Below are 8,513 nucleotides of genomic sequence, written 5' to 3'. Positions count from 1 at the left end.
GTGTGTGTGTGTGTGTGTGTGTGTGTGTAGAGACAGGGCAAGGGGGAGCAGTCTGCAGATCCGTCCCCTCCCACTGCCAGGCAGGATCTTCCAGAGCTGGCAGAGACTGCGAGCAGAACTTACCCTGGAGCCGGTGCCCGAACTTTGAGAAAACAGCTCTGTGTGTTAAAGCCTCTGCCCACCCCCCTACACCCCCCCCCACCCCCGGTGTTTGTGTTACAGCAGCACTTGACTGGGTTGTTATTGGCTGAGTTTGCAGAAGGAAATCGCTAGGCCTTTCTTGACTATCCCCCACCCCCACCCCCCCAACACTCACACACTCTGAGCGGTTTCTGAACTCAGTGGCGGTGGCAGGAGGTTAGTCAGGCAGCAGGAAGCTGGGTAATAGACACACCTTGAGGTCCAGGGAAGCCCCTGAAGAGCTAACTGCACTGTCTTCTGTGGACGGGAAGGGGGCAGGGGTGTGCCCTGCCCTCATGGGCACCGGCAGGGCAGGCTTCTCTAGTCCAGGGCGGGGGCTCTCACCGGGGACACTGCTGACATGTGGACCAGACCCTTCTCTAGGGTGGGGGGTGTCCTGTGCACTGTGAGGTGCTGCCAGCAGCACCCTCAAGTTGCCACCAATGCCCCAGATATCGCCCAGTGTCCCCTGGGGGCAGAATCGCCTTGGATGCGGGGCTTCCACCGAGCCCCAGGAGCTTCTGCGCCCCATGATGCCCTGGGACGCCACCCACATGGAAATCCACACACTGATCCCAGGGTTTGGAGGGTCTGCCTGGTTTATTCTGGTGGACGGGCTGAGCAGGGGCCACACTGAAGTGTTTGTTCCAAGTAACTAATGCAGGACACACACACACACACACCACCACCACGACACACACCACCTCCCCTTACACCACCACCCCCATGCCTCCCCCCCATATCATATCACACACGCTACTAAACCCATGGCCATCGACTCAGTGAATGCCACACACGCGCAACATGCCACACCCGTGCCACACCCGTGCCACACTTGTCACGCCTCATGCCACGCCCATGCCCCACATGCCGCCCATGCCCATGCCACACACACTAGCAGACCCACGGACATCGACTCAATCCCGGCTCATCGTGAGCCTGTGGGACAGCGGAGAGCTGCTGTCGTTCTTTATGGGAACAGCCTCCTCTTTCTCCCTCAGAGCACTTGGCGGGCTTGAACTTGACCTGGTGTTGAGCAGCCTAGCGTCTAGCCCACAGTGCCACTGGGTCTCCTCCCTCCCTTGCGAAGCTGCAAACATTTATCCTCTGCGTCAAAAACTCGCTGTCATTCCAGGGGGCAGCCCCCGACTCTCCTTCAGCATCGCCCTCGTCGTCAGCTGCCCCCCACCCTGTGCGCCCCCCAACCTGGGCGACCTCATGCACAATGAACAACGGAAGGCCGCCCACCCGCCCGGTCTGCGCCGTCCTCACGGCCGGCTGGGTGTCCGTCCCGTGGGGTTCCGCTGGCTGAGTTTGGAAAGGCGGTTGCCAGGCCTTGCCTCCGAGTCTCGGCCGGGAAGCTCCGGGAGGCCTGTCCGGCCGACATGGACAGACAGACAGATGGGAGGTGGTCATGCGTGCGCTGTCCCGGCTGGGCATCCAAGCCAGGCCCCGGGCGGGCGGTGGGAGTGGGGGGCTCCGGAGGAGTTTGTGGGGCCGTCCCAAGGGCAGCCTCTGACTGTTAGCTGAAAGGTCGGTGGTTCAAACCCACCTGGCCAGGCTCCTGGGGGAAACCCACCTGTGAAAGCATGTGGGGTGTTCTGCCCTGGTTTGTCACTGAGCCAGAGATCTCCATGACAGGCGCCACCACCGTGTCGATGCCAGTCATCGGCATCCTCCTCCTCCTCCTTGCCGTGATGGGTTTCATTATTTCAATCTGCACGTCTCTTTATATTTTATTAGACGGCGACGTTAGTTATCGTTTTGTATTACAAATGTGTTTACATTTATTCATTTTGATATTGGTTATGCTTTATTCGTTGTTGTTTTTAAAGAACCTAACGGCCTTCCTTTGTGTTTAGTGTGTCCGTATTTTAAAGAGAGGTTTGACTGGCACTTCATCCACGTCGTGCACAGCTCCATAGTCCGGTCGTGTTAAGGACTGCCGTCCAGTCGTGACCGTGTCCCCTTTGGAACATTCTCTTCTTCCTCGGGCTCATGGCTGTTCATGTCATCATTGTTTCCCCTTCGTGCCGTAAATAACACACATCTTCCAACTCAACCATGTCAGTGCCACGGGCCACACTCTCCGTGTTGTGCAACCGGAATTGATAGCCCTGTCCCAATCATTCCACCACCATTGACCCACGCTCACGAAACCCTTCCTCCTTCACCCAGGGGAACCCTTGGTTAACTTTTTCTCAGTCGTTTCCTTGATCTAATATGGACATAGCATACACTTCCATAGTTAGGTCGCTTTTAAAAAGAGTTTATCTGTATACATCATCACAGCCAGTGCTCCTTAGCCCCTCCTGTAGTCACAGTTTGCTTCCCAACCCCCCTCCCCCTCCCCAGCCCCTCCCCACCCCCGATAAGCCACGGTATCAGTTAGGGTCTCTGTGCATCCACTCCTTCTGTGCTTCATAAACTGGGACAACCCAAGCCAACATGAAACAGAAAGAGGAACAATCCTACTACCAATAACGATGAAGATACAAGTAAAGACGAAGCAGGAAAAGACCCATGGCCCAATATTTTAAAAGCCAGAGAAGACGTTTCTGTCGTGGAACAAGGGAGAAATACTTGGGCCTGGAGCACATGTAGGTTGGGTCAAGGCGGTCAACTGACCCAGTAGCGTTTTATATGGTGGTTGGATCCACTGCCATCGAGGTGACAGTCATCTCTGTGGGATGGGAAAGCTGTTGGGGTCCCTGGCTGTGGCCAGAGGGGATCTGCCAGAGGCGTCATCTGACTAGATGCTCTGCGGATGGATTTTGGGCGCCCACTGCCCCCCCAAGCTGCCTACAGTTGGGTGTGCACATTTTAAGCTCTGATATGTTTCCCTTCCTCATATTTGGGTTTTGTTCTTGTCATCTTTGGATCACACGGGCTGGTGGGCTTCTTTGATGTGGACTTAGCTGGTGCCTCACTTAGATGGCTGCTTGTTTGAATAGAAGCCTTTAGGAGCCCAGACGCCATTCCAGTTGATAGCCGGGCACCGTCTGCTCTCTTCGCCACACGTTGCTGTAGCACCCTAATCAAGCAGGGTCATGTTATCAGAACAAACTGCTTTTGGATTGAGCCTCGTATTGAGTGGGAGCCCAGAGCCCATCTGCTTTAACACGGGCTCCGAAGGACCTGGTTTCCTCGGGCACTCATATTTTGACAAAAACAGAAATGAAAACCAATAAGAATAACAACCAACCAACTAAATAAACAACTCACCTCCCCCCTGCAAAACAAAATAAACAAAAAATAGACGTTGTTGATCATCCCCCTGGGGTATGAGGAAATTCATTGACAGCATCAATAATTTGTCCAATGGCATAGAATTTAAGGTACTGCTGATATGAGGAGTTTACGCGAGCATGGACCAACTTCAAGCTGCAACCATGAGTTGTTGTTTTGTACAGATTGATTTCTTACTGGATTGAGCTTTGTTTACAAAGAGCATGGATGGGGGTTGATGTAACATTTCTTACAAGAGCAGATCCTTGCCTATCAGATTAATAGCTATTATGTTAATGCAAGTAATGAGCATTGAGATACTAAATAGACGGTGATCGTGGGACTCCTTTCATTGGATGCTGTGGCCGTTACATAACCTGGTGTCAACGTGAGACTATTAAGAGTGAAGGGGTGGAGTCTAGCCTGTCAATCAGGTCACAGCTCGATGACCTCATTTGGAGGCACTACGGAGATAAATAGCTCGTTAGCGGCCAGACACACACTCTCTCTGTGCTTCGTATTCCTGATGACCAGCCTCATGGAGCTACGCTGATAGAGCCAGTGCCCTGGCGTTGGAGGAACCACGCGTAGACCCACGACAGTGCTGAGATGCTTCCACCACCACTGGATCCACAAGACTTTCTACCCACTGGCCAGTGATCTTCCTGCATTCAGCGTCATTGCATGGCTGTGTGAGTCTAAAGAGGAATTAATAAACTGGTATGGACATATGGGGTAGTATTGGATTTATCGGCTTGATCTGGACTGGGCTGGGTTCTGTTCTCAATATGCAATTGTTCTTGTATATAAAGCTCTTTCTTATACATATGAGTGTCTATGAATTTGTTTCTCTAGTCTACCCAGACTACCACATTATGGAACCTTGGGAGTGAGGTGCTAGAGAAAGAACTCATGGAGATGGACAGTGGATGCTTGTTTGACCCCTGCCTCGTGGTAGGTTTTCTTCTTTGGCTAGCCAGAGGTCAGATGTGGCCTTGCTGCTTATTGGTTTGTTTTCTGGAAAGAATATGGGAACTTAAAGTTTTGATAATTTCGTTTGGTTGTTGTCTCTGGTTATTCCTGTGGGAAATGACGAAAATTTGTTTGTTCTTAATGTATATTTTGAGCTCAGGGGTAGAAATCACCCCTTGAATTTCTCAGAGACTATGCTGCTTAGTGAGAATGGCTGACAGAAAGTCTGGCTCTGGCTTGATTCAGTCAGAAGCCTAAGACCATATTTCATATCAATGGAATCATTTAGTGAAGGATTAAGATAAGATCGATATGATTGAACTTGACTGTTTTAAGAATTGAGTTTAGGATCTGGCTGTATCAGGTTGATACTCGTTTCTGTTATTATTATATAATGATTGATAGACATGATTATTGGGGAGTATGCAAAGAGAGAGCTTGTAAGCTCACTTGCCTGATTAATTTGAATCTTTAAATGGGTTAGGACAGGCCTGCAAAGAAGGCTCTAGTCTACCGGACTAACACAGGTGCCCACTAAGCCAGGGGTCCAGCCCCTGCCATTTCCACAGTCTCGGGGTGGCCATCTCCCATCAGAGTATTTCAGTCCTAAGTCCAAGGGTACAGGCAATTTTGAGGTAGGGCCCACTCCGTCCGTTGGCTTGCACGTTGAGCCCTTCTGGTGTGGCCTTGGGGGATGCCATGGTCCCTGAAGACCAGCGTCTCAGGTCCTCACAGTGCCTCGTCCATGGCGTGGTGCACCGTGGGCTGGGGAGAAACGTACACCAAGTGTCCACCGAGGAATGTAGCACCGGTTTGCTCCCCTCTGAGGTTCCCAACCTTTGTTGTTTCGCACTCCTCCCAGTGTGAGGTTGCTCCTCCCCATGGACCCGCCATCCCCCGCAACAGGTAAAGAGGTGCCTCCGCTGAAATGGAGATGCTTATTTTACCAATTTATTTTAGAAATCTCTATGTATTAATTATATTATTTATAATTAATTAAATAATTATTTTATAATGATAATTTATCATTTAAAATGTACATATTTTTACTTATTTACTATGGCGCATTTCTATCCTGATGTACCTGGCGGGGGCGTGCCTGGAGTGGGAGTGGGCTTGTCAGCATCTGGCTTTTGGTTTGGTTTTGAAGGAGCAGGGGTTGTAAGCAGCCGGTACCCTGACACTACCTAGCTGTGGGCTTTTAGAGGCTAAGCGCACAGCCATCGAGATGATTCTGACGCATAGCAACCTTCTAGGACAGCGTAGAACCGCCCCCGTGGAAATCTGAAACTTTAAATCTTTTATTATTATTATTTATTTACTCATTTTTGAGACTTTAAATCCCGATGGGAGCAGACAGCCTCACCTTTCTCAAATGGAGCGGCTGGTGGTTTCAAACTGCTGACCTTGTGCTTAGCAGCCCAGCGTACAGCCCACCAGTCCACCCCAGGGCTCCTATAGGGCGTGACCGATTAGGGAATGAATATGTATGGTGTTTTTCAATGTGAATTAGGTGAGGTTGAGTGTGTTAGGCCAGGTTGACTGGAGAAACAAATCCACAGACACTCATAGGTGTAAGAAAGAGCTTTTTAGGGGGGGAGGGAGGGGGGGAATGAGGAGCTGATACCAAGGGCTCAAGTGGAAAGCAAATGTTTTGAGAATGATGATGGCAACAAATGTACAAATGTGCTTGACGCAATGGATGGATGTGTGGATTGTGATAAGAATTGTAGGAGCCCCCAATAAAATGATTAGAAAGAAAAGAAAGAGCTTCGTAGCAAGGAGTAATTGGATATCAAGAAAACATCCCAGCCCAGTCCCAATCAAGTCCGTAAGTCCCATACTAGACAAATTCCTCTTCAGACGCACGCAGCTCTGTGCAGTGATGGAGAATGCAGTAAGAACACAGGCCAGTGGGTGCAGAGTCTTGTGGATCCAATGGCGGTGGAAGCATCACTAGGTTCTGGCAGGTCTCAGCTGCGTGACTAGCCAACAGGAAGATGAGGCAGAGAGAGAGGGAGGGAGAGAGTTCCCAGGATCCTCCTTGTGAGAAGGCCATGCCCACCAGGAGGTACTGTCCGGCTGTGACCTCATTGACAGGCTAGGCTGCACCCCTACACTTTGATACCTTCACGTTGACACTAGATTACGTAACTACCTACCCCAGTGAGGTTACATCCCAGGTCTCGGTTTTTTAATTCAACCACGTGAACAATTTAGGCAGCTTCTCTAATCCAGTGATGTTCCGAGAGCCAGGAAGGTTCGAAAACCTAGAGGGAGGGTTTCGGTTGTCACCCGTGTTTTCTTTGTTTGTCTGGGCTCCGGACTCGAGAGCCAAACACACCCAAAGCGCCTTTCCTTTCAATCCGAGACAGCCGTGGATTCTGAATGGAGGTTGCGCGTTCAGGATTGGAGGCAGTGGGAGACGTGAAAGACAAGTCTCCTTGCACGTTCCTCCTTAGGAAACGCGCACCGCTGGGTCAGGCTGTTCTTCAAGGGCCTCCCTCGTCCTTGCTCCCCCCCACTTTACCAAGCACGACGTCTCTCTCCAAGGATGGGTCTCTCCTGGTGACAGGTCCAAAGCCGTTGCTCTTGTCAGTTGCCGTTGGGCCAGTTCTGACCCACAGTGACTGTACGTACCGCAGAAGGAAACAGTGCCCGGGCCTTCATCGCCCAACAATCGACCATTGCTGTTCTAGCTGTGCGCACTGCTGCAGCTGCCGGTCAGCCCCCTTGTCAATGGCCTTCCTCTCGTGTCGCTGTCCCTCGACTTTACCAAGCACGACGTCTCTGTCCAAGGATGGGTCTCTCCTGGTGACAGGTCCAAAGCCGTTGCTCTTGTCAGCTGCCGTTGGGCCGGTTCTGACCCACAGTGACTGTACGTACCGCAGAAGGAAACAGTGCCCGGGCCTTCATCGCCCAACAATCGACCATTGCTGTTCTAGCTGTGCACACTGCTGCAGCTGCCGGTCAGCCCCCTTGTCAATGGCCTTCCTCTCGTGTCGCTGTCCCTCGACTTTACGGTGTCCTTCTCCAGAGACTGGCCTCTGCTGACCACATGTCCGCAGTGCGTGAGCTGAAGTCTCGTCATCCTTGCCTCTAAGGAGCATTCTGGCCGCACTTCTTCCAAGACAGATTTGGCAGTTCTTTTGGCCGTCCACGGCACTTTCAGGACCCTTCCCCAGCAGCGCGATGCAAGTGCATCGGTTCTTCTTCGGCCTCCTTTACCCGATGTCCAACTCCCACATGCGTAGGAGGCTATGGAAATACCACGACTGGGGTCAGGTGCACCTTAGTCCTCAAAGGAACGCCTTTGCTTTTCAGCCCCTTGAAGAGGTCGTGTGTCGCAGATGTGCCCCATGCAGTGCGTCGCTTGAGCTCTTGACTGCTGCTTCCGTGAGCGTTGCTCGTGGATCTAAGCCGGGAGAAACCCTTGACCACTTCGATCTTTTCTCCGTGGGTCATGACGCCACCGATTAGTCCAGGTGTGAGGATGTGGGTCTTCTTGACACTGAGTTGTAATCCGTCCTGAAGGTTGCCAGTTTCCAAAGTTCGTGAGACCAGGTCTCGGCATCCGTGCTTTCAGGAAGCATACCGGCGGTACTTACCCCAACAGCGTGTAGCCCCCCAAACAAAACCACTGGCATGGATTCCCGCTCGTGCCAACCTGATAGGACAGGGTAGGACTGCCCCTGTGGGTTTCCATGACTGTAACGCTTTCCTGGAACAGACAGCCTCGCCTTTCGCCCTGGGAGCAGGTGGTGGAATCAAACTACTGACCTTGAGCTTAGCAGCCCAGCTCGTGACCCACTTCGCCAACCGGGCTCCGCATCCTACCTGCAGGTGATGTGTTTGCCACATCTGAGAGGGTTTCACTGGAGTAGCGTTCATGTTGTGTCGCTGTGAACGGCTGGCCCTGGGTGTAGTGTTTCGGTGACCGACGTTAACCCAACACCGTACTGCACACCCCAGCAGTTTTTCCTTTGGAGCCCGTGGGTGAAGCAAACGTTTAAGCTTTCGGTTCCACTGCCAACGGAAAGGCTTGCTGTTCGAGGCCACTCGAAGGCACCTCGGAAGAAAGGCCTGGCCATCGCCTTCTGACAAAGCAGCCCCTGCCCACCTGGTGGAGCCCA

Source organism: Echinops telfairi, unplaced genomic scaffold (assembly GCF_000313985.2).
Source record: "Echinops telfairi isolate 266 unplaced genomic scaffold, ASM31398v2 ScPeMD7_7459;HRSCAF=8497, whole genome shotgun sequence".
NCBI lineage: Eukaryota > Metazoa > Chordata > Mammalia > Afrosoricida > Tenrecidae > Echinops > Echinops telfairi.
This window is presented reverse-complemented; position numbering follows the sequence as displayed.